Raw genomic sequence first — 27,984 nt, forward strand, 5'->3', positions numbered from 1 at the left:
GTCACACTTAGTTGGCTCTGCTGTCCACTTGTTTGATCAGAGATACATGAAACAGACACTTTATTCCGAGCTCCGTCCCGGGAAGAGGTTATGAGACAGGAAAAGCAAAAGATTCAAAGATGGGCTCAAAGACTCCTTGAAGAAAAGCAAGATCCCCAGCAACCCCTGAGAATCTCCAGCCCATGAGTGTTCAAGATTACCAAGAAGCATTCAGGATGGTTTTGATAACTCTGAGGCCCTGCGTAAACAGTGAAAGGAGTGCACCACCTCATAAACCCACCCATCCCATGAGTCACCACCTGTCTCATCTGTTGAGGAGCCTATCGTTTACACGTTGGCCTCATTGGCTGCCCACAAAGCTGGAGTGGACAGATGCTTCCCATAAATGGATAATGAGCTGATTCAGCTGGGGTCTTCTGAAGTAAGGGTAACATTGCCAGAGCATTTATAATAGACCCCCTGTCCTATCTAATCTTAAAACATGAAGCCATAGTAAGACAGAATCCAAGTGAAATACACCCACGTGCAATTAAGGAACATTTCACCCTCTGCAGTCCCCAAAAGATGGCTCACTACTAGACGACCCCACTCCTCTCACTCACTCCCACCTACAGGCAGATTTTCACCCCTGCCCACTCAATGAACGTGTGCAATTCCAGATCCTGCAAAGTCTGCAGTGGTTTAATCTTATCGAGTATGTGTAACATTTCATCCCTACTCATGCTGAATCATTCTGCTTCACTATTTGTGCGAAAAGACTGGGATATTCATTGAGTATAAATGGAATTGGATATCCCTGTTCTGTTTAGTTTGCAAAAAAGTTAACTGCATGTGGGAGCACATCACGGTGTTGTCCATTTCAAATTCTGTCTTGATGTATGATTATGGAACATCTGTCGTTTCAGATTTGAAATGTGCGAGTGCAGCAAACAGTAAGAAGATTGTCCATTATCATAACTCACTGGCCTCTCCTGAGACACTCACTCTCAGCTGTTCTCATTCTCCACTGACAGGATTAGGTAAAACACTCGAAATGGTAGCACGCAGCACAATAACCAGCAATTTATCTCCAGTAAACAAGACGAAGTTTCACTCTCTTTAATATTTGCAAGCTGTCTCTTTTGCTATATATCGGTTGAGGCTGTGCAATGAAAGGCAGCAATCTTGTTCTAGTTGTTGCTTGAGAAGTCAAAATCATAATCTGCTTTTGTTGCCAACAGGTTTCTTCAAAAAGATTCCCTCATTTTGCTACTCTTGCTTCAACTTTTCATTCAGAGTCAATGGGGTCCCGTTGCCAGACTCATCAGCATAATTGTAATCATCAATCACAGCACTGAGGTCTTTCTCTAACTTTTAAAGTGAATAGCAACAGATATGCAGATTTTGAGAATTGGAGTAATATAAACAGTAAGTTTGTGCATGGAAAAGGAATGTATGAAATTTTACTTCTATTTCATCAGAATGTGCTTTGATTTGCTCAATTCCTTGATACACACTTGTAGTGGCTGCTACTGCGATGTGAAAACAAGACACTAGTCGATGGGTTTCAGAGCAAGAACTGGTTTAATTTCCCGCCTTGCGCGGGCCTTTTAAGAAAGACTGTTCCCACCCACTGAAAACGGAAATGACATATACACTATGTCATCAAACCTTTCCCGCGCGCGGGTTCTCCCTGTCGCTCGGGGAAGACGAAGGCCCAACACCATCTTGGGCCTCGCCGCTCTGACGACGTGTGACCCGACCAACGAGCCAGTTCGCTTGTTCAGACGATGAGTCGCTACACACTCAACATTGTACCTTCTTGCTAACTTCTCAAAAATAAAGATTTGTACCTGAAGTTGTTGTTTCTGTTTTACAACTGATGCTCAAAGCTCCCCTCCCACAAATCAATTAACTGAGCAAAGAAATCCAGTACCTGACAAGTGACACAATTAACATTATAGATACCATTGAATCATTATAGTTATAGTGAGAGATAGTTCATTTATATGGCAAGAATGAATGTAGCTTGACCACATTCATTTCAAGCATCAATAAAAAATTGTGCATTTTACTAAGGTTTTCAAAGCAAGCTTAATGTGATTAAAACTATTTTCATCATAGTGTTGTGTCTATTTGCTGTCTAGAGAAATTAAATTAAAATGAAGTTATATCTTACCACTATTTCTTGTTTCACCCCAATGTGTTTTCATGCTGAATTAATATGTTTCATTAGCAGCGTTTAAATATGGGATGAAAAACAAGCTGCTGAAGGAACTCAGTGTCTCAGGCAGCATCTGTAGAGGAAAAGGACAGTTGACGTTTCAGGTTGAGACCCTTCACCTGGACTGGGGCCATGAGAGGGTTCTTTCAGATCAAATGGTATTGAATGACTTTTAATGGAATTGGTGCAGTTCCAGGGAGGAGTGATCACAATAAGATAAACTTTAAGATTAGCTGAGAATTGACAACAGGTTCCACTGGGGTGGAGAGAGCCTTTGACTGGATGATAATGGTCCCAGAAGGCACAGGGCCCAAATCCTGCCCGATTATTTTGATGGATGGGATTGGAGCTCAAATGTTGAATTCCAGTTTTCATTCAGTGAGATATTCATGCATAGTTTGTGTGGGTGATCCCCCCACAGCAAAGAAGAATCCATAAAACACATCCCATCATGTTGGACAAATCAATTTATCTTTCTTCTGAAGTAGTCCCGTAGCACTGGGAATGACTTCCACTCTGGTTCTGTGGGTCCCAAGGTGACTGATGAGGCCAATGTGAGAATCGGAGATCTTCCACAGATGGGGCAGGACCCTGGCAGGACAGGTGGGTGGGTAGTTTGTTAGTGTTGTGCTCCATCTGTTGTTTATGCAGGCTTCAACGTAATCCTGATGAATGTGCTCAAGGCTCTGCCTGTCATCCCGAATGCTTTCTCCACTTGGATTGTCATGGGTGAGGAATTTCAAGAAGCCAGCAGAGCGGTTGCATTTCTTCAAGGAGGCTTTGGAAAAACTTCTTGAATGAAGGGTCTTAAATGAAGGTACTGAAGAAGGGTCTTCAACCTGAAACATTAACTCTGTTTCTCTTTTCACAGATTCTGCCTGACTTGCTGAGTGTTTCCAGCATTTTGTGTTCTATTTCAGATTTCCAGAATCTGTATTATTTTGATTTTCAGTTCTTGAATCTTTCTACTGTCCGTTCGTAGTGAGACAGAGCTCAGAATAGAGTGTTTGTTCTGGGCCACTTCCTCACTGGCTGCTGGAGAGCTAGCTTAGGACACGGAGGAAGTACTAACATTATTCAGCCTGGGAATCCTTTAACTACTTCACACTCTTCTCCAAGGGAAGAATGTGAAGATTTGAAAAATCTGCATGTCTGCATATGAATGTGTGTGTATGAGTATGTGTACATGTATGAATGCAAGTGCTCTATGGTGAATATGAGAGCGTGTCTGTGTGCATTTGAGTGTGTGTGTGTGTGTGTGTGGGTGTGTGTGTGTGTGTGTGTGTGTGTGTGAGAGAGAGAGAGAGAATTTGCATTAATGGTTGTGTGTGTGTGTGTGTGTGTCTGTGTATTTGCATTAATGGCTCTATGCACGTGTGTGTGTTTGAGGGAGAGTGTATGAGGGAGAGAGTGTAAGTGTGCATGAGCATACGAGGGATGTGAGTGTGGGCACATGCCTGCTAACTTTTAATATTGTAATAATTTAAATGTTTTGGCATTTTGATCATTGAGAGTCCTTGAGAGTTCTTGACTGTTTCTCAAAAGGTGAATGGCAACTTTGGCAAATGGTGGTTAGTGTTGAGGCCTCACTGCTGTCAATGCCACTCCGGTTGTTGCTGCCAGGCACTCACACTCTGACCAAAGGTTTAGACAGGGCAGAGTTTGGTAAGTGTGTCCAGGACAGACTCCTGTCACAGTATGTTGACAGGCCGACTGGAGGGAATGCCATATTAGATCTAGTGTTAGGTAATGAACCGGGTCAGGTGACAGATCTCCCAGTGGGTGAGCATTTGGGGGACAGTGACCACCGTTCCCTAACCTTTAGCATTGTCATGGACAAGGATAGGAGCAAAGAGGACAGGAAGATATTTAACTGGGGAAGGGCAAATTATGAGGCTATAAGGCGAGAACTTGGGAGTGTAAATTGGGACGACATTTTTGAAGGGAAGTGTACTATGGAGATGTGGTCGTTGTTTAGGGATCTCTTGCAGGACATTAGGGATAAATTTGTCCCGGTGAGGCAGAGAAGGAATGGCAGGGTGAAGGAACCGTGGGTGACAAGAGAGGTGGAACAACTAGTTAGGAGGAAGAAGGCAGCATACATAAGGTTTAGGAAGCAAGGATCAGATAGGTCTCTTGAGGGATATAGGGTAGCAAGGAAGGAACTTAAGGGGCTGAGGAGAGCAAGAAGGAGACATGAAAAGGCTTTGGCGAGTAGGGTTAAGGAAAATCCCAAGGCTTTTTTTCACTTATGTGAAGAGCAGAAGGATGACGAGAATAAAAGTAGGACTGATTAGAGACAAAGGTGGGAAGATGTGCCTGGAAGCTGTGGAAGTGGGTGAGGTCCTCAATGAATACTTCTCTTCAGTATTCACCAAGGAGAGGGGCCTTGATGAAGCTGAGGACAGTGTTGGTAAGGGTAATGTTCTGGAGCATGTAGATATCAAGAGGGAGGATGTGCTGGAGCTGTTAGAAAATATTAGGACAGGTAAGTCCCCGGGGCCTGACGGAATATTCCCCAGGCTGTTCTGCAAGGTGAGGGAGGAGATTGCTGAACCATTGGCTAGGATCTTTGAGTCCTCGTTGTCCACGGGAATGGTACCTGGGGATTGGAGGGTGGCAAATGTTGTCCCCTTATTCAAAAAAGGTAGCAGGGATAGTCCAGGGAACTATAGACCAGTGAACCTTACGTCTGTGTTGAGCAAGCTGTTGGAAAGGATTCTTAGAGATAGGATCTATGGCATTTAGAGAATCATGGTCTGATCAGGGACAGCCAGCATAGCTCTGTGAAGGGCAGATCATGTCTTACAAGCCTGATAAGGTTCTTTGAGGAGGTGACCAGGAAGATTGATGAGGGTAGTGCAGTAGATGTGGTCTACATGGATTTCAGTAAGGCAGTTGACAAGGTTCCACATGGTAGGCTTCTTCAGAAGGTCAGAGGGCATGGGATCCAGGGAGGCTTGGCCGTGTGGATTCAGAATTGGCTTGCCTGTAGAAAGCAGAGGGTTGTGGTGGAGGGAGTGCATTCAGATTGGATGGCTGTGACTAGCAGTGTCCCACAAGGATCGGTTCTGGGACCTCTACTTTTCGTTATTTTTATTAATGACTTGGATGAGGGGGTAGAAGGTTGGGTTGCCAAGTTTGCAGACGACACAAAGGTCGGTGCTATTGTGGATAGTGTGGAGGACTGTCGAAGATTGCAGAGGGACATTGATAGGATGTAGAGCTGGGCTGAGAAGTGGCAGATGGAGTTCAATCCGGAGAAGTGTGAGGTGGTACACTTTGGAAGGACAAACTCCAAGGCAGAATACAAAGTTAATGGCAGGATTCTGGGTAGTGTGGAGGAGCAGAGGGATCTGGGGGTTCATATCCACAGATCACTGAAAGTTGCCTCACAGGTGGATAGGGTAGTTAAGAAAGCTTATGGGACTTTAGCATTCATAAGTCGTGGGATCGAGTTTAAGAGCTACAAGGTAATGATGCAGCTCTGCAAAACTCTGGTTAGACTACATTTAAAGTACTGTGTCCAGTTCTGGTCGCCTCATTATAAGAAGGATGTGGAAGTGTTGGAAAGGGTGCAGAGGAGATTTACCAGGATGCTGCCTTGTTTGGAGAGTATGCATTATGAGGAGAGACTAAGGGAGCTAAGGCTTTACTCTTTGGTGAGAAGGATGATGAGAGGAGACATGATAGAGGTGTACAAAATATTAAGAGGAAAAGATAGAATGGACAGCCAGCGCCTCTTTCCCAGGGCACCAATGCTCAATACAAGAGGGCATGGCTCGAAAGAAATGGGTGGGAAGTTCAAGGGAGATATCAGAGGAATGTTTTTTACCCAGAGAGTGGTTGGGGCATGGAATGCACTGCCTGGGGTGGTGGTGGAGGCAGGTACATTGGTCAAATTCAAGAGATTTCTAGATAAGCATATGGAGGAATTTAAAATAGAAGGATATATGGGAGGAAGGGGTTAGACATTCTTAGGCGAGGTTTAAAGGTCGGCACAACATTGTGGACCGAAGGGCCTATATTGTGCTGTACTGTTCTATGATTCTATGTAACCAAGCTGGAAAGAATAGTGTGGCTCTGAGGCAGGTGTCTCCAGATGCTGGGGCAGTGAATAATCTGCCCCAATGTTTAAAGATATAAAATACAATGTTTTTATGTTTGGTTTTAAAAAACCACAAAGTTTTAAAATGTTTGTGGTTTTATTGAGTGATCAATGAAGAAAAATCGGTGGCAGGTATCGAACTTTTTGCACCAATTTAATCAATTGAAGGAAGCTCCAATTTAAGGAGGAGTAACCTCATGCATTCAAAAAGCATTGGAAGGTCAACCAAAAGCTTACTGGTGAAAGGGGGGATGAAATAAGAGACTTCGTGCCTATCGTAAGTCATTCTGGTGACTTGCTTCCTCTGATTGCATGGATCAGTAGGATGCTTTAGAACACAGGTGAATACATTCTCAACTGTTGGTGTACCTTACTTTAACTGCAGGCTTTGTGAGATGTGAATCCATATCCTTTGAATTTAAGGACATGCGTACATCTCTGGGCTCAACAACTTCCTGCCCTTTCCCTGCCTCCATCAAATGATCTTCCCCAGTTAGGTTTTGCAATCCTTCAGCATACCCACCTCGAAGTGACTAAATAAATTCTCTGCAGTGGTGTGGAGAGATGGTACATGTTTTGGTGAAGCGAAGGAAATGGAATGCAGTGACTGCTTTGTGTCTGCCACTCGCTTTGCGGAGGTATCTTGTCAAATGGTGACGTTGTTCCTTTGCAGTATGGAATGCAGATGTAAACCGAGTCACGCCAGAGTAAGGCAATGCTTCAAAGGCAACCCATTTAAAAACACTACAGATGTGAACAGAGCAGATGCAATCCCTCCTGCAGCTAGTTCTCCTCTGCCTCACTACAATTGATCTGCCACTTTAAATAGCAGCTGCACAGTTCTGAAGGCACATCCAGTCAGGTCAAAGGCTACCATGAATACCCAATGAGGCTGATTTTGAGGAATCCTCAGAGTGGTCTACCAGTTTGTCACTGCAACTGGAAAATTTCCCCTTTGATTTCAAACATAATAAAAACATAAACAATTACAAAACTCATGAGAGAGCAACTAAATTTATCCAGACGGTTATCTTTTTTTGAGTTAATATGTCTCAAGTAACATTCATAATTGGAAGACACAAGAGACTGCAGATGCTGGAATCTGAAGCCACAGAAAATCTGCTGGAGGAACTCAGCGGGTCGAGCAGCATCTGTGGGGGGAAAGGAATTCCCGCTGAACTCTTCCAGCAGATTGTTTGTTGATTCATAACTGGAAGTGTGTTTTCTCTCCAATGTTAGAGACTTGAGTCTAAAACTTGGACTATGTAGTGTTGGGTGTTTAGCTACTAAACATTCAAAATTTAAGTTAATTGTGCAAGTGATCATTTTATTTTGAGAAGGTTCACTGGCTTGATTTCTGGGATAAAGAAGTTGTCTTAAGAGGAAAGACTGAGCAAGTTTGGCTAATACATATAGAAGTTTAGGAGAATAAGGGGTATTATGAACATAGGAATTAGGAGCAGGAGTAGACCACTCTGTCCCTCAAGCCTGCTGGACTAGTTACCAAGAACAAGGCTGATCTGACTGTGACCTCAGCTCTCCAACCTTCATCCATCTGCTGTACACTGTCACCTCTTGTTCAAGAAGTATCTATTTACCTCTGCTTAAAATATTCATCAACTCTGCTTTGAACATCCTTTTGAGGAAGAGAATACCAAACATTCACGATACTGAGAGAATAAAGCTCATATCATCCAAGCGTTAAATTAATTTTAAACAGTGATCCTATGTTCTTTCACAAGAGAAAACACCCTCTCAGCATCCACCCTCTCAACCCTCTTCAGGATCCTATACAAGCTTAGTCTGTGCAACTTTTCCTCATAAGACAATCCATCCATTCCTTTAGTCCAGTAAACCACTCTGAATCACTTCCAATGCATCAGCGTCCTTTCTTAAATAAAAGGACCTCGTGCACTTCATTAATGCACCAAATGGAGTGATACCAATGGCCGAGCAATAAACAACAAATTTACTTTAGCTTTCCTAATTATTTGCTGTACCCGTGTACTAGCACGTTCCAAATTATACACCAGGACATCCAGATCCCCCTGCATCTCAACTCTGCAATATCTCACCAGTTAGATGCTTTTTTAATATTCTTTTTAACAAAATGGAACTCCTGAAAAATATTAAGACAGATAAGTCACTGGGGCTGGATGAGATATAGCCAAGGTAATTTCAGGAAGCGTGGGAAGAGATTGCTGCGCCTTTGGCGATGATCTTTGCATCCTCACTGGCCACAGGAGTGTGCCAAATGATTGGAGGGTGGCAAATGTTGTTTCTTTGTTTAAGAAGGGGAGTAGGGATAACCCTAAGAATTATAGACCAGTGAGTCTTACTTCAATGGTGAGCAAATTACTGGAGAAGATCCTTAGAGACAGGATTTATGAGCATTTGGAGGAGCATAGGTTGATTAGGGACAGTCAGCATGGCTTTGTGAGGGGCAGGTCGTGCCTCATGAACCTGATTGAATCCTTTGAGGATGTGACAAAGCACATTGATGAAGGTAGAGCAGTGGATGTGGTGTACATGGATTTTAGTAAGGCGTTTGATATGGGAGGCATGGGATCCAGGGAAACTTGGCTGTGTGGATTCAGAATTGGCTGGCCCATAGAAGACAGAGGGTGGTTGCAGATGGAGAGTATTCTGATGGAGGTCAGTGACCAGTGGTGTTCCACAGGGATCTGTTCTGGGACCCCTGTTCTTTGTAATTTTTATAAATGACTAGGATGAGGATGTGGAAGGGTGAGTTAGTAAGTCTGCAGATGACACAGAGGTTGAAGGTGTTGTGGATAGTGTAGAAGGTTGCTGTAGGTTACAATAGGACATTGATAGGATGCTGAGCTGGGCTGAGAAGTGGTGGATGGAGTTAAACTGAGAAAAGTGTGAAGTGATACACTTTGGAAGATTGAATTTGAAGGCAGAATCTAAGGTTAATGGCAGGACTCTTAGCAGTGTGGAGGAAAAGAGAGATCTTGGGGTCCATGTCCAAAGATCCCTCAAGGTTGCCGTACAGGTTGATAGGGTTGTTAAGAAGGCGTATGGTGTGTTGGCCTTCATCAGTCGGGGTACTGAGTTCAAGAGCTGCGAGGTAATGTTGAAGCTCTATAAAACCCTGGTTAGACCACACTTGGAGTATTGTGTTCAGTTCTGGTCGCCTCATTATAGGATGTGGAAGCTTTAGAGAGGGTGCGGAGGAGATTTACCAGGATGCTGCCTTGATTGGCGAGCACGTCTTGTGAGGATAGGTTGAGCGAGCTCGGGCTTTACTCTTTGGAGTGGAGAAGGATCAGAGGTGACATGATAGAGGTGTACAAGATGATGAGAGACATAGATCGAGTGGATGGTCAGAGACTTTTCCCCAAGGCGACAATGGCAAACACGAGGGGACATAATTTTAAGGTGATTGGAGGAAGGTATGAGGGATGGCAGAGTTAAGTTTTTTATACACAGAGTGTGGTGGGTGCATGGAATGCACTGCCAGCAGCGGTGTGGAGGCAGATACATTAGGGACATTTAAGAGACTCTTAGATAGGCACATGAATGATAGAGAAATGGGGGGCAATGTGGGAGGGAAGGGTTAGATAGATATTAGAGCAGGATAAAATGTCGGCACAACATCGTGGGCCAAAGGGCCTGCACTGTGCTGTAATGTTCCATGTTCTAAAATGGACAATTTCATATTTCCCACATTATAGCTCATTTGCTAGACCTTTGCCGCTCAATTTATCTGTATCCCTTTGTAGTTTCTTTATGTCTTCTTTACAACTTACTTTCTGATCTAAATTTGAGTCCTGAGCAAATTTAGCAATCATACCTTCAGTGCCACCATCCATGTCATTTACAGAAATTGAAAAAGATGAAACTTGAAAGGTTGTGTAAAGCTTGACACTGAGAGGATGATTCTCCTCATGGGAGAACCTAGAACTCGGCATTGTTTCCCACTGAAGACAGAGATGGGGAACAATTTCTTCTGTTTGGAATTCTCTACCCTGGAGAGCTAGAGAGGCTGAATCATTGAATATGTTCAAAGTGAGATAGAAAGATTGTTGGTCTACAGGGGAACGGAGGCTTATGGGGAACAGGCTTGAAAGTGAGGTTGAGGCCAAGGTCTTAATGAACAGAAGAACAGGATCACAATCACCTGACCTCCTCCTATTCCTACTTCTCTTGCTCTTAGCTTGTGACAATCACAAAATTATTCCAGGTACCTGCAGTCACGATCCATGTTACCATGTCTGAAATTTTGTGTGTCAGTTATGAATGAAGCAACACAACTATTGGTGCAACACCCATTTCCACCCTTTGAGACTTAAATTAAAGCTCAAAGCTCCATACTAAGACTGTTATAGGACAGTCTCAGTGGAATTGGGAGCATGTTGCACCAGGGTGTTTATTTTTTTCACTTAAGGGACACTCTGCTGATATCAGGAGGCCTGAATGGCCAGCTTCAGAACTGACAATGGATTGGTCAGGCATTTCCCAAAGTCTACAGTGTGCTTAAACAGGCAACCAGTGTTAGCTGTGGCATTTACCTGCTGAGAAACCCACGCAATGGATGCATCACTATAGCCAAGGCTGACCATGGCACTCAACAAGGGTTAGGACTCCTGACAGGGACGTGTGATTTACAAACAACTTACACCCATAGCATCCTCAGAAACATGACATTCTTCTTGGGATTCTATGATAAACAATGCATCTGCAGGCTCAGGTTACCCAAAGCTGTAACCACTGAAATCGTGACATTTGCCAGGAAGACCTTCGGCAACACTTGATGCTGGACTGCTCTCTCCAGAGAGGTCAAGGTGACACTGACTCTCACACATGATCTTTAAGTCAGAGCAGATCTCTGCCATGTCTCCCAGTGCGCTGCTCTTTGCTGCATCAGAGAGGCCTCTCAAGCACCATATTCCCCTGGAAGTTATTTCATCCACATTGATTTCAGGGAGGACCAGGTGATACCCCAGACACTGGTATTTGCCCATATTACTGGCTTCCCACCAGTGCAGGCTGCACTCCTGTGCTCACATGGGAACACATTAATAACCCAGACCTTCTTATGAACAGGAAAGGTTTCCCCTGCCTCATGAGAAGACTTTACTGAGGACAACCGCCATGTTTCTTGGCAGCACACTTGGTTCCTTCATCTGGAAGTGCTGACCTACTCAGGACATTCTCAACAGGTAGATGCAGAGCGATGCAACTTGGAGGAAGATACTTCTGTGGTTCTTCACACCAGTTTGGATTGCAACCACAGCACCACCTCAAAGTGTTGGCATCTGCTCTGAAATGAATGGTCCCACCAGGAACCATACCTGTCCTGGTCTTGTGCTTCATTCTGGCTATTCTATATATCTTTATTTTAAATGTCTTTATGGCCAATTTTGAGATTTTTTTGAGAGGTACCCAATCTGACACATACGAAATGCAAATATGTTTTAGTACATCAAAAACATGTGAAATTTAATTTCCAAGCTTTGCTTTCATCAGCCTTCCCAAAGCTAGAAGTCACTGAACTGGATAGGATAGGATAGGATAGGATAGGATAGGATAGGATAGGATAGGATAGGATAGGATATCTTTATTAGTCACGTGTACATCGAAACACACAGCGAAATGCATCGTTTGCGTAGAATGTTCTGGGGGCAGCCCACAAGTGTCGCCATGCTTCCGACGCCAACATAGCATGCCCACAACTTCCTAACCCGCATGTCTTTGGAATGTAGGGGGGAAATCAGAGCACCCGGAGGAAACCCACACAGTCATGGGGAGAACGTACAAACTCCCTACAGACAGTGGCCGGAATTGAACCCAGGTCGCTGGCGCTGTAATAGCGTAATGCTAACTGCTACACTACTGTGCTTCTCTTCCTGCAGCTGCTGTCAGACCCACTGAGTAGTTCCAGCATTCTCCGTTTTTCTCTGAGCTATTTTTCTCACATGAAACATAACTGGCAGTATGTATGCATCTGTGATATTCTCCATTAGTAATCTGAGTGAAGAACCACTACTTAGTACTTCAGGCTTTCGAAGTCTAAAGGGCACAGTTACACTTTGCCACACGAGCTGCTTGATATATACCAGCTAAAAATTCAATCACACTGTGCAAAGTTTTTTTTTACACACTTCACAACAGTCTTGGAGCCAAAAGGTAAACCATATGTGACAAGTTCACACTGAAAGCTCCCGGGTACATAGCAATAGCATCAATTAGCGTGCAATCAATGATCGATGGCCCAGTTGCAATACTGGTGTGAATACATGCTTCTTGCACTCCAGAACCACTCTCTGACGCAACATTCTAACTCCATCTGTAGTTCAACAGGTGCCATATAGAATCCTGAACTCATGTGCTAGATGCAACAGATAACTTAGAGCGTTTTAGAATGAAAAAACGAGAACAACTGGTTCAGATGACATATGTACTGGGTGGCACCATGACTCAGCAGACTGTGCTGCTGCCTCACAGCTTCAGCATTCCGGATTCAATCTTGACATTTGGCCCGAGCGCAGTAGGCACTTTCTTGGTGTGACTTCATGGGATCCCACTGGGTGCTCCTGTTTCCTCCCACATCCTAAAGACGTGCTAGTTGGTAAATTAATTAGCCACTTTAAATTACCCCAAGCATAGGTGAGTTGTAAGAGAATTAGGGCGTAGCCGACATTGAATCAATGGGCTGAATGGCCTTCTTCTAAGCTGTAACAGAGTCAGACCAGAGTATAAGCAGCACAGTGGCATAGCTAGTAGAACTGCTATAAATGGGCGTTTGATGGTCGGCATGGGCTAGGTGGGCCGAAGGGCCAGTTTCCATAGAGTATCTCTGAATGATTCTAAGAGTCTATAATAATAAACTGGAAGAGGCATTTCTAGGCACTGCCTTTTGTGAGAAAACAAAAACTGATGAGGTTCCTCCAGACTAAAAGTAGATAAACCGTATGCTTATTTTTAGAAACAACAAACCCATCACAAGGAACCAGAGGATCATGTGACCCAACATTAATTGCAAGCTGATTAATGGAATCTATTCTCAGGGTGAAGCAGTCCAGAGAAGGATTAAACTAACAAGGCTGTATACAGAAGAGGAAGCCCATGCCTGGCAGAGCTTCTCAATATCCCAAGGGAAATTATGGATAGATAGTTAAATTCTTGATGGTTTTTCTTATTTAGAGTTTCAGAAATGTGATGTTCCACTAGACAAATTTTTAATTAATGCCAAACAGATCTAAGAAAGACGAAGGAACTTCAGGAAAGGGAGAGAGTATGCATGAATTATATAATTTCATATTAGGGAGGGGATGCAAAGTGAAGATCTACAGGAAGCAGTCAACAAAAATGACCTGGCTATAGGAAGCATCTATGTAATTGTCAGATCTACTAATGGCATCCCAACAGGGGAAATCAAAACACAGTTAAAGATTTCTTATGCAAATGACAAGATATTTGACAAATTTATTTTAATTTTGAGAAATGTAAAGATTGCACATTTTTGTATATAATAATTGGAACCAAATCATTACAGCAAGACTAAAAAAGACTTGTGAGTAAATGTAGGCTTATAAAATCAAGTGAATGTGGCAAAAAATGAAATGTTATTGAATGCTTGAATATATAACCAAAAAGAAAAATGCAGATCTGTAAAAGTTATGCCAAAGCTTTGCAATTTGATAACCAACTTTCATGCATCATGAGCCTCAGTTCTGGGCAGGATGCAAAGGGCAATACATGGTCTCACAAGTGAAAAATGGAGCATGACTTGTTGGAGTCTGTAGGCCAATAACTACTTACAGAGTTATTATCAAATTTTTTTGATATACAGATATTAGAAAATAGGAGCAGAGGTAAATAATTGCCTTCAAATGATTAAGCTGGATGGATTAGTAATTGGAATCATTCACCTACCCATTTAACAGTCGGAAAAATCACAGGAAGCATGCACCTAAATTCCTGAAACGTACCTCAGCACATGAAGGATAGCACTGAAGATCAGGAGTTGCCCCATAGATCCTTGTGTGGCTGACGCCTCTGATTGGGTATCATGAAGGGTCGGAGATGAGCAATAAACAAGGAAAATTTCCCAGGTTTGTTTCATTATTTTGGGTACTTGAGAGCATTTATAAAAATTCTTTTTCACAAGGTTACATCGGTGAGTTACCTAATCCATAACTTGATAAACTATATACGCTGTGAGAGTAATGGATACGAGCCTCATCTCTTTTTCTTGTTCTACAGTGTCTTATATTTGCAGATAATATTGTGTTAAAACATACTTCTGTGGGCTGGAATGAGAGAAAATTTTACTGAACTAGAAAATAAGAAATAATAAGTTACAATGTGTTGGCTCTTTGGACTGCATTAGAACTAACACAATATACAATTTCTGATAGGAGTTCAAATAGGCTGAAATATTGAAGAAGTTCACTCTCCAGACTTTTCCATTTGGAGAGTTACTCATTGTTTTACACAGAAGCAGGTTACAGAATTGCCTCATTTTATCGGTGAGAGCAAAACTGCTGAAACAGCAGACTCTGAGCCTCTGGCGCCTGTTGGAACTTTCCCTGATAAATCGATTCGGTGTGTGGAGAGTAAACAGGGAGCTACACTTGACAAGGAAGATAAAGGGCAGTTACAACATGCAATTTGTATGATTGAGGCAATCAGACCACAGGAAAAAAAGATTGCAAAGCATGTCAGTGCAGTCAGTGTATTGAATGTAGCAGAACAATAGGAGCAAATGAAATTCACCAGATCACTGCCACTGGCTTAATTAGGCCTGTCCATCGGACGTAACTGGCAAATGTTGTAAAAGCACAATCTGATTGCGATCTGTGCTCATGCCTAGATGCACAGCCTCTTGTATTAGCCTTTATAAATCCCTCCCAATACCTGCGCATTTGTAGGGTTTATCTGGACTTATCACTTTTCCTTCCAACACTTAGGAATTTTACAATGTAAACCGTTAGTTCCAGGATTTGCGATTGAGGTAATTCATACCCAGTGATTCAACAGTGAGATTCTGATGTTAAATGCATCATCTGAGTTTCTTTATTGAGTGAAATCATGCAGAGAAAGACCATGCTGAAGCCTAGATGTATGAAAATCTCTTTTATTCTCAGAATATTTTTGGTGATGCTGGACAGGACTTTAACATCAGCCATTTCAAAATGAATCAAACCTTGCTTTTTAGATATGCGAGAGGAGCGGTTTTTGTGGGGCAGAGGAGGGAGAGGGCATTGCACAAATCAGAATTTCATATGTTCCGATTAAATAGAAAATGTAGCTGGTGCTGATTGCATGTTCTGTGCCAAAAGCGGTAATGGACGACAAAAATGAACCCAGCCACTTAGAAGTGGAAATAATGCCCATCAGATTTTCGCTGAGAGAAAGGTGATGCTTGATTTATGAAGGTAGCATTAAACAAAGGAATGTTACTCCAAGAGAGTGTATGTTTATGCCTTTGTGTTCTGTAGATTTTTATAAAACCTACCCTGGCACCATATCTTAGGAAACTAGTAACACTGACCGACAGATAGCAAAAAAAAATACTTTCTCAAAATAGCTTACAGTTCAGAACAAACCCTAAGTTTAGCCATATGACACCTGAGGTGCACAGGGTCCAACTGAAAGTGCTCGAAGTAAGCTACACGGCACACATATCCAACATTGCATTACAGTTATTGCTGTGCACTAAAGCCCAGTTAGCAGTAGTGCCGATTTAGAAGTTACTGACAGGGTATGTGATTGATCAAGGCTGCATTTTCTGTGGAGAAATGTTCTCTCCCCTTACAGGGCTGCTTGACTTTTTTTCCCATGCTGCATTTAAAATATTTTGGAGCCTCCTGTATTCCTTCTATCTTTATACACTAAGATTTCCTCAAAATATTCAATGAAATTAGTCAAATATCACCTGGCCACGGTAAGTATCCTCAATTTCTTCCTGTCAAGTGCTCAGAAATTCCATCCCACATTATAAACTCCAAAGGTTTCCATAACCAATAAAAGAAGAATTTAAGCTGCTTCTCATTGTTCTGATGAGCGTCACTGACCTGAACCATTAATTCTGTTTCTCACTTCACAGTTGCTGTTTGACCTGCCAAGTATCTTCACATTTTCTGTTTTCACATTCAGAGTTCCAACATCTGTAGTATTAGGTGCCCTTATCTTGCTTTCCCCTTTCTTGAACAATTGCAATGGATTTCAGGATACAAAGAATCGAGAACTGATCACTTTACAAATTATAGTCACACCGGCACAGAAATTCATCCTCTGTTTTGCACACTGAACATGCAATTGTAGTAATGTCAACTGAACCACATTTCAGAACATTATCACTTTTTCTGTTTGGCGCATATAACGAGGATACGTTTCTACCTCTGACTTTCTGGATAGTTTCTCTTTGAAAAACAATCTCCAGTGGTGGCATTCCTAAGAATTCTCATACTACAAATCTAAATCCTCCTCCACAACAATTGAGCCAGAATTTCTATCACTCCAGACACTTGTGTATCTAAGTAGTTGCTCACCTTCACTTCTCGTACATGAAGTTGCTGTTTCCCTGTTCAACTCCAGCTGTCTGCTGGAAGATCCAACAATCCTAGTCCACACAGAGAAAGTCATTGGCGCGTTGGATCATATAAACTAGTGTTCATAATACTTGGTACAAAAAGTTAACATATAGGTACCGCAAGTCATTAGGAAGGCTAATTCAATATTGGCCTTTCTTGGAATGGGTAGGAAATATAAAAATAGGGAAATTTTATTGCAACTTTACAAGGCATCTGGAGTACTGCTTCGGTCTCTGTATTCAATAAATTATATTCTTGCATTGGAGGCAGTGCATGCAAGATTCACTAGGTGGATCCCTCAGATGAAGAGGTTGACATATGAAGAAAGGTTAAGCTTATACTCTTTGAATGACAGGTAACCATATTGCAACATATAAGATTCTGAGGGGTACTGACAAGATGGATGTTGAGAGGATATTTCTTCCAGTGGGGTTATCTGGAATTAGGTGGTGTGGCTTCAAAATAAGGGGTTTCCCATTTAAGACAGATAAGGAGGATTTTCTTCTCTCAGGGAGTTGTGAATCTTTGCAATTCTCTACTCAGAGAGCTTGGAAGTGGAGTCATTGAATAAAAAGGGAGTCAAGAGGCTTGAGGAAAGAGTGGGGAAGTGGTGATGAAACCATAAGATCATAGGAGCAGAATTAGGCCATTTGGCCCATGGAGTCTGCTCTGCAATTCAATCATGACTGATTTTTTTTTTCAATGCCATTCTCCCACCTTCTCCACGTAACCTTTAACCCTTTTACCAATCATGAACCTATCAATCTCTGTCTTAAATGCATCCAATGACTTGGCCTCCACAGCAACTAATTCCACAGATTCACTACCCTCTGGCTGAAGAAATTCCTCCTCATCTCAGTTTTAAAGGGACGTCCCTTTATTCTGAAGCAAGATTGAATCAGCCATGATTTTATTGAATGGTGAAGCAGGTTCAAGAGGCTGAGTGGCCTACAACTGCTCTTATTCCTTAAGTTCTCATGTACACCACAAGCAGAGTAAAAGGCATCAGACAATATTGTAAGCCATCCTACTGCTATAAAGAACAAAGAACAAATCTGATTTCGACTGTGTATTGCCTTTCTCATCCTTAAAATGTCTCAAAGTACTTCATAGCAAAAGAATTTTGTTCAGACATCATTATTTTGGAGATGTTACTTCCATGACCACTGTACAACACATGAACTAATAAAAACAAAAATAAAATTGAAGAAAAACATGACAGGTTTGGCAGCAACTGTGAGAGAGAAACAGACTTAACCTTTCAGTTTGATGATCTTCAACTATTCTGATGAGAGGTCATTAAACTGATACACTGATCTGCTTCTTACTCCACAGTGGCTGTCTGACCTGTTGAGTGCTTCCAGCATTTTCTGTTTTTTTTCCCAGACATCCAGCATCAGCAATTTTTTGCTTTTAGATTTAAAACTTACAGTTTCCTGCAAAACCATACCACATCAGAATCAGGGTGAGCGATTCAGCCCCAGGAGCCTGCTCCACTGTTCAATAACAACATGGTGCATTCAACTTTCTTCAAGTTCACTTTCCCTCTCTCTCCCCATAATGATTCCCTTACTGATGAAACATCTTTCACAGCTTTGAATATATTCGAAGATTCAGCTTCCACACCTTTCTGGGACAAGGAGCTCCAAAGATTCACAATCTTTTGAGAAAAGAGATTTTTCTTCATCTCATTCTTAATTGGGGATTTTCTTATTCTGAGACTCTGCACTCTAATCGTTGACTCTCCCAAGATTTAACCAATCAAGCCCCCTAAAAATCTTACTTATTTCATCATGATCACCTTTCACAAACTCTAACAAATACAGACCTAACCTGTTCAACCTTTCTTCATAAAACAATCCTCCCATTCCTGGTACTTACCTTATTTTTCCTTAAATAAGAGGAGAAAAGCTGTTTACTATATTCTTGATTTAGCCTCACTTATGCTTTGTACAATTGTAGTAAGACTTCACTCTTTTTATACTCCTACCCCTTGAAATAAAATCCAGCATTTAATTGGCCTTCCTAACTCCCTGCTGCCTCTATTTGATAGACTTTAGTGTCTCTTGAATGAGGACCCCTTGTGGTCACCTAGTGTTGCCTTTGTGATGTGATGTTCTGCAAGCTTTCACCATTTAAATAAAAAATGATTTTATCATTTTCCCTTCCAAAATGAACAACTTCACATTTTCCCACATTATATTCCATTTTCTAACTTTTTGAGTTCCTCACCTAATCTATCCATAGCTCCTGCAGAAACCAGAGAAACAAAGGACTGTACCCTTCTTGCAATTTACGTTTTATCCACGATGTTACTATACATTCGCTTCCATCTTCTAAATTGTTACCATACATTGTAAACAGATGCAGTGACAGAACTGATTTCCCCGGCACCCGCTGGCTGCTGATTGCCAACCTGAAACTGATCATCTTATCTCCACTCACTGCTTCCTGCTGGTTGGTCGATCCTCTATCCATGCTGATATGGTACTTCCAAGTACATGACTTCCTGTACATATTATGTCACTGGCATCCTTTGTAATACCTGGACTGCCTTGTTTCTCTTTGAAACAAATTATCATCCCAAATTAAGTACATGCATGTACTTAATCTATTTTTTTTAATCAAACATGAATACCGTCACCTCTGTCCATCCATTAATTAGAAGCAGAGATTGGTTTTGCAGTTAGGACTAGATTGATCTTGTGTACAGGCCAGCAGCATGGCTGCTTCACTGAGTTCGGGGTTGTTACCCTGCTGCTTCTTTCTACAATGTCATGTAATAATGAGATGTCTTTGCAAAAATGAAAATAAAAAAATGTTCATTTATATAGCCTCTCTTCCAATCTCAGGCCATCCCAAATGCTTTGCAGTGAATGAGGTATTTTTGAAATGCAGGCATGAAACATGGTGTCTATTTTGCACACAGCATGGTCCTGCTCACTGTATTATGATAATGGCCAGATTTTCTGTGTTAATGGTATTGGTTGTGGAACAAATATTGGCCAGGAATCTGGGGTGAACTCCCCAGATCTTTGAAATAGCACCAATGATTCCTTTACATTCACCTGTTTAACATCCTGTCTAAGAGACACCATCTCCAACTGTAGAGTACACTCTGGGAGTGTCAGTCTAAACTCTGCTGAAATCTCTTGAAACTCCTGATTCAGGTTCAAGTGTTCTCTCGCTGAGCCACAACTGAATGGGAAGGTTAAGAGGCATCACTACAACACAAAAACAATTCATAGATTCACTTCCATTCTCTCCCCTCCCTATCTCGAGGCTAGAGCCTCAAATGCATGCATTTACAGTTGACTCCCCTGCCAAATATTGTCATTTTCTATATTCTGTAAGACCATTATGGATTGATTTCTGAAGCCTACATGTCACTGTGATGCCTCATTTCGTAATTGTTGGCATCTTTAAAGATCTAATTTAAAAACAAATGAAATACTTCTTTGATCCCTGTGTGTAACATCCAGCCTCCCCAGTCTGATCCTGTGAGAAATCATCATCACCATTATAACACCACTACTAGAAATTATTCACACAGAAGGAGACTGCACAGCTAGATAGACCTTTAGCCGATGTACTGCACTGTTCTAGCTAATTAGATTCTGTACTTGAAACCATGTTGAATCCTGTCTAGCTGGTGGCTACATGACATTCCCCTAGGCAGTTGATCTTGTTCCTTTGAGATACTGTGCAGCATTATAAATGCTTTTTCAAGCACTGATGATTCCAACGGTATTAGATACAGGCAATTCGATCACAAACAATGGGGTAATCTATTATGTCATTGCAGTACAACTGTAATAGAAACATTATCAATAGGTCCACACGGACCCACAGCAAGCACAGGCTCATAAATCAGTCACTCTCGGTAGCTTGTGATATTATCGGTGGACTTCGATTAACCCATTCACAAACATAAACATGGATATGCTCAGGCGAGTTATTAGTTTACATTAGTTCACATTTTCCCACTTCACTGGGATCAAGGGTTTTAATTTTAAATAGCCATCTGTATTGAATGTAGAACAATGCACTCACAACATCTACTGGAACAGTTAATCATCAAAATCTCATTAATGGTGGTTAGCTGAGAATGTTGTTGCTGACACTATCACGTATGCATAATTACAATGTGAAACTTGCACAACATTGAAATTCACATAATTTCAACTTTGGCTCCAAGTTTCATGTCTTAAATAATTTGCAATGCAGCATATTGTACCAGATAATAGGCCTGGCTTTGATATTATTTTTTTCCACATGAACAGAAATGGCTGCACATGAAAGCAAGCACTGTCTCCTGATAATTTAAAGGCAATTTTACATTAAAAAAAATTAAAAGCTTGCAATTTAAATTAAGCAACATAAATAACACAACCAAAGTCAGAGAATTTAATGCTAATTATGTGAATTATCAGATAATTTGAATTAAGTGAATTTGGTAAAACTGAAGTCTTCTCCTATAACATTACGAACTTTATCTTATAAAAAATGCAGAAGGAGGAACAATTAGACTTCTATCTTGATCATGACTAGCAGTCTCTAGTAACTATTTTCAGAGGCTGGGACTAAAAAGACTATTTTAAAGCCAGGAACAAGATTATTCCTGATAGTTCGGTGAGGCTTCCATTTCCTAAAGTTGTTATGTCAGTGTTAAAGGGGAGTGGTCACCAATGCCAAACCCAACAAGATGCATAATATTTGCACGTGTACTGAGGAAATTATTATTGTTCTCTCTATACGTTGCAAGAAAAAGTTAGAATGCATCAGCACAAAGGTTAACTTTTAAAGAGTAATTTGTGAAATAGACATTTGGAAATTAAATTGACATAAATTAATCATATCATCAGAATATTTGTAACTTCTGCAGACATTTCTTCAAATGCAACATGATAAAAGTGGAAATGCCTAAGTTCTATTAAGGTGGAAAGACAGTTAAATAGATAAAGAAAAGCTCTCCTTTTTTCCCCAAATCATATAAAAATTATATTATTTTTGAAAACAACAACCCTACCTTTCTTAGTTTCCAAACCCTGGTCAGTTCCCATCCTCTAATACAACCTATCAAGGAAGGGTTCAAGTCTAGCATGACTTCTTGTCTCAATGTCTCCGTGTTGCATTTCTTGTTACTTTCATTAACTGCACTTGCAGCTATTGTGCTTCTGTAACCTAGGCTTCCAGGAGATAAAATTCATTTACTTGTCTGACTCTGTTGAAGGAAAAGCTGGCTATTGAAGTCACTGAAGCACAAGTTACAAAGCAAGACAATTTGTAAAAAAATACGTGACAAGAGGATCCAACACATTTCTGTTTCCAGAGTAAAGTGGCATGGATTTCAGATTGCTGGGTGGTTGAGATGATTTTGATTGACAACGTGGAATAAAAAGAATCGAATCATTCCGGTATCTATTGAGGGACTTGTTTCTTGAATAACATTAGTCAATGACTGAAATTTTGCTTCTTCTAAGGAGTGTAGATAACTGCCGCAAATAATCTAAAGTAATCTGAAGAAAAATGCACAAAATATGAAACTTAAAACAAGTAGTACATGACCCTGAATTTCTCTTCCCCCACAGTAGAGTGCTTGCTCAGTTTCTGTTTCAAAGCAGTTACTCAGGTTCAGCTGCATGAATCCTCTTCCAGTAATGCTAATTCAGCTTGCTGCAGAAGGACAAAAACGCATGAAGTACTTAAAATCTGAGAAGTCAACAAGTTCTGAATATAAAATGTTCCTCTGTGCAAGCAAATTGCTGACACGAATATCTTTACCTAATTTCATTTTGTTCCTGAGTGTGTCTGTATGAAGGAATGGTTAACACAACCTGTTTTTCTTTCTCAATTTGCTGTATAAAACTGTATCCTAGTTCTTTGATCAATAGCTGTCATTAGCTAATAGTGCTGTCCTAAAAAAAATGCTTTTTGTTTGCCAGAGGACAACACTTGCACAGGCGGGTAGAAAGATGGTAAACTCTTAAAACTCAACCTGAACAGAGTATTTTTAGTGCTCTGTGCCAGGTTTATTCTCTGCTCTCCATCTCTTGCCTGGGATTTAATGAAGGGACTGAAAGTGATGAATGACAGAGCAGGAGGATAAAAACAGCTGGACGACAGAGGTCTAAAAGGAGAGCAATAATTTCAATGACAGGAGATAAGAGTCACAATTTGGAAACTGTGACCCACAATGTCAGAAAGAAAAATGTACATTTGTACAAAAATAGGAAAGAAAATTCAGGCCATTGTCTATTCAACAGGAATCTGAATGGATGGGGTGACATGAATTAAATATCTCTCACACCCTGCAGAAAAGATTGCATAGTGTTGGCCCAGCCTTCTTTTCAATTTTCCAAGATTAAAGTTTGCTGTTTCTCCCATCCTTAGTGGAATGGTTGATATTCAGCCTTCCAATTGAAAATGAGCCTTGAATCAAAAACCTTTCACCTTCGTTGAAGAATCAATAGTTCTTGTATCCACATCATCTGAATGAAATTTCAGCACAGGATTCATGAGCAAACTGAATCTCAAAATCACACCTGCAGGACACATTTACAAAGGTTTGAGGTGAACCAAAACTCAAGTAGTCACACACAAGATAATTTATTTGTGATTGATAAAATCCAGTCAAGTACACCATCACCTTAGGAAACTGTCTCTTTAAAAAGAAATATTTCAGTCTTCTACATTACTGAGACTTACACATCTGTAAAGATCCAATCCAAATAGTCCCCACTGGCATTGAGGCAGAAGCTACATTAGAGCTGGCTCATGACCAGACTCTTATTAAAATCAACCCTGAAAAATTAGCACAGAGACTCAGAGGTTTCTCGAAAACACCTGCCAATTTCTAGGGTTAGTGGTGTCAGCAATTTACGAAAACAAACAACATGCGGGACAGAATAAAATCCCAAACCATTCATCCTTACAAATGCATCGCAAAGTTTTAATTGGAAAAATAACCAGGAACAGAGCCTCTAATCCTATTTTGTAAGCAGTTTAAAATTATATTAGTATGAAAAATTTTACAAATCCATTTCAGAGATGAGCTCATTACGAAAGCTATTTGTGATGCTGAAGCAATCTGAAAGTTGTAGGTAATTGTTGTGAAATTTTTCATCCATCTGTGTTGATATAAATGAAAATGAGTTGTAAAACCCTTAATATGAATCACATTAGAAAAGGTTGGCTCATTGGATAACCCACCAGGGTCTGTGCAGTTAAAATGAACTAAATCTAAGTGCAGAGGCAATGTTAAACCTGAAGTGCAAGAAAGAACACTCTGGAATTGGAAAATGTTGCTCGAGTTAAACATTCAATTTGCTTTCATAACTGCAAAATAGAAATGTGTCATTCCACATAATACCAAGTCACTTACACTGATTTCATTTTAAGACCCAATAACCCCAAGGGGCAATATAAAAATAAGACTAAAAAAGTGAGGGTCTCAGAAGAACATTCAGTTAAGTACCATAGAAAATGCCAAAGTTTTTTGATCTCCCAGAGAAGAATTGAAAATTATTGCTAAAATACATTGTGGCAGAGGATAAAACAATTATTTAAAAGTCTAAATATACCTAGACATTCAATCATAATCACACTTTTCTCAGCATTTTTCCTGGAGTAGAAACTGCAACGATCAATTCAGAACATATAACTTTGGAAGCATCAGGTACATTGAGCGTGGGTCAACCTTAAACCAAAACACTGGATTACATAATCCCCAACACAACACTTCTACTAGAACATTGCAGGGGTATCTGGACCATGTTGTCCCAAGCTGGTCATGGCCAAAGTTATCTTCCCAGATAGTGCTGGACTTGGACACACATTAGTTATGTGAAAGAATTGCTTTTATTCTCCAGAACCCAATCCTCCACCCCCAATGACCACTCTCCATGTACAACACTGCAGCAAGCAACCACCCCACCCTCCCCATAATGCTGATTATGCTGACAAACCTCACCAGCTGCACAAATTCCGAAGTCTGATCATCCTTTCACAACCCCACACTCATTCACTGTATCCGTTAGTCCTCTCTTCCCTCACTTCATTGTTTCTGCCATTCCATTGGTCACACTTCCCTCCACCACTGGCTCACTCCCTGTTGCTCACACTTCCCTCCACCACTGGCTCACCCCTTGTTGCTCACCCTCCTGCTGTCTGCTGATCCTTGATCCATCCTCTTCCCACTTTTCTTTCAAACCAGTGGGTTCTGATGCCAACCCCTCCTCCCCAGCCATCCTATCACAATACCAGCCTGTGGAAGCTGAGCTCCTGCAACCTACATCTGAGAGAAGAACCAGGTACTATTTTCAGTGAAGAAATAGTGTGCTGAAGGTCCTACTGTGTCCAGCTAATGAACTCATTTGGGTGCATGAGAATTTCCAGACAATATAGTGTGCAGGTTCTTTGATATTTCTTAAGCATGTGAATCTCTGATGCATGCAATTATGTTGGCACACAGATTGTTCCAAGTGGTTCCACACAGGGACTATGCAAATAGGCATGACAGGAGGGGTTTAATACCATGGCATTCCTTTACGGTTTTATTAAGAAATGTAACAAAATAAACACTTACTTCAACACAAAGCTAGTCTGTCGAAGTTTGTGGGCACAGAAAGATTCATTTAATTTTAAATTGAACAAATTGAATCATAAGAAGCAACTCAGTGAATAGCTAGATCATAAAGGAAATGCATTATTTTCTTAAGAAGGGTGATTGAAAATGTTCATGGTTGTTCTATTAAGCAGGATCTGTACGTATTGGTACACAATCAAGTGTGTTAATGTCTGCTTCCTAAAGAAATTTCCTGCTGATGGTAGATATAGTCAACAGACAAAACCATGGTCCAGATATTGCGTGACATTCACTGACATAAAACAATGTGGATGTAGCAATGATGGCGTACACAGATCTAGAAATCCTGAAGCTGTAGCTCTGATTGAACTCCGCATGGACTTAACGTGGGTATGATGCAGGGTTTCAACCCAAAATGTCATCAATTTCTTTCCTCCCACAGAGGCTGCTCAACCCACTGAGTTCCTCCAGCAGATTGTTCAGTGCATTGGATGTTTTTTAAGCAAGGTTTATTTAATTAATTTAATTTTTATTATATGTAAAATTCTTTCAAGCTCTGAATGCTTCTGGACATCTCAGCGACATTGCATTTTTAAAAATTTTAAGAGTTTGATGATTCCAGCTAAATACAAAGGCATTTCTTACTTGGCTGTCAGATTTTGAAATTACCTAATTGACAGAGCAAAGTTTACCCATTGCATCTGATGCCTCAAAAAGTAAAGTCCTTTTTTGTGGAAGGACTTGCTATTTGGAATCTTCCCAGTGGTTTCTGCATGTCCTTGCTGAGAGAATCACCGGAGGTGAGTTTGTATTGTTTTAATCAAAGTTATTCAGAAAAGTTTTTTAGGAGCTTAACCTGTCATAAATTGAATAATTTATGACTCTATGAAATGGCAAATGTGAACATGTGCTGTGTAATAAGACAGTAGAAAAAGTGTTCTAACAGCTGTCCAGCTCCCCTTGTGATCCTGTGTTCAATGCATTATACACAAAACTATCTGATGGTTTGAAATCATTACCGAAGATCTTTCAAGCTACCATGGTCAATGTAGTACAAGATATAGATCATTGTCTATGCAGTCAAGATTTTGTACTCATAACCAAAAGTACTGAAGAAAATCTTTGAACATTAAAGTGTTCAGGTGGCTACAAAAAGACAACACAAAGCTCAAAAGCGGCAGCTGTGCATTCATAGAAAAAATAGTAGTTTACCTCGAATAAAAGCAGACGCAAATGGATTGCAACTGGTCAAAGAAAGATGGAAGGAATTATGAGGTTACTAGTACTGAAAACATTGAATTTAGGTCATTCCCAGACACAGGAAAGCCAGATTTTTGCCAGATCTTACAACAGTACTGACACCATTACATCAGTCGCTGAAGAATGACAAAAAAAGCAAACAACATATGACTAATGGAAGAAGGGCCTGGGAAGTGTATTTTTGTTGGTTCATCATGATGCAACACATACACTCAACCTTGCACATCATACAGTGAATTTGTGAAGCAGGAGCTGTAATCTCCATGATGGTCAAGAAAAAAAAACTGGTTGCTTTGATCGTGTTCACAGATGAAGAGTGAGAAAACATATGCTCATCTTGAGAAAGAGGCATTATAATAATAACGTTTGGATTGAAAACATTTCACTAAGTCCTTTTGCTCACAGACCAGAAGCCTTTGTTAACAATTCTTGGTCCTAAGCCAGCAATACTAGCAATGGCTGCATCACAAATGTAAAGGCTGGCAATTCTCTTAACCCAATACGATGACTCTATTGAGTATAGAAATTCAAAACGAAATACAATTGCAGATGCGTTGTCAAGGTTACCGTAAAGGAATTCAGATTTAGGGAGTGAAAGCATGATCTTCACTTTTGAAAAGAGCAGTAGACGATTTGTCAGTTACAGCAATGGCACTAGCTGAGAAAACATAGAAAGATATTCTTCTAAAATGAGCAAACAAATATTTTTTAAAGGGATGACTTGAATTGAACAGATGTCCAGATGAAACATGAGGTCATACTGTAACTAACAATATGTGTTGTCAATGGGAGAAGGCTACATTGAAAGGGGACACAAAGCAATCACACAAAGTGTATTGAAGAAGCAGATCTTAGAACATCTTCACACTTAACATTCTGATATTAATGATGGCAATTGTTTCTTATAGTTTTGTTTCTTGTCCTGGACCGGATGAAGATCTTGAAGGTCTAGCAGCCAAGTGTACTATCTGTCAACAAACAATCTGGAACTTTTTGGGGGGTGGGGGGTGGGGGGTGGTAGGAAGAGGAGATGGGAGGAGTTGTTGACATTTTGGGTTGAAATCCTGCATCAAAGCAGACCTTCGTGTCAAGATTGCAGAGATAGGCCAGCAAGGGCATCTTTACAGAGTTGGCAATACAAATAAAGGGAAGGGATTGATAACTTCTTAGTACTTAGAAAGAGTCACTTGCAATGAAACAGGGCAATATATTTTGGGCCTGTACTTCAACAGGATGTATTATTAAAGAACTGAGATTCATT

At 40.8% G+C, this 27,984-nt stretch overlaps 1 protein-coding gene across 1 annotated transcript in view; it reads right to left on the reverse strand.

The window, feature by feature from the left end:
* rbfox3a (RNA binding fox-1 homolog 3a) overlaps positions 1 to 27,984 on the reverse strand; it is a 994,762-nt gene that overhangs the window by 663,124 nt on the left and 303,654 nt on the right. The gene's annotated exons all lie outside the window — the stretch shown is intronic.

The sequence above is a fragment of the Pristis pectinata genome, chromosome 18 (genome assembly GCF_009764475.1).
Source record: "Pristis pectinata isolate sPriPec2 chromosome 18, sPriPec2.1.pri, whole genome shotgun sequence".
In the NCBI taxonomy this organism is placed as follows: domain Eukaryota; kingdom Metazoa; phylum Chordata; class Chondrichthyes; order Rhinopristiformes; family Pristidae; genus Pristis; species Pristis pectinata.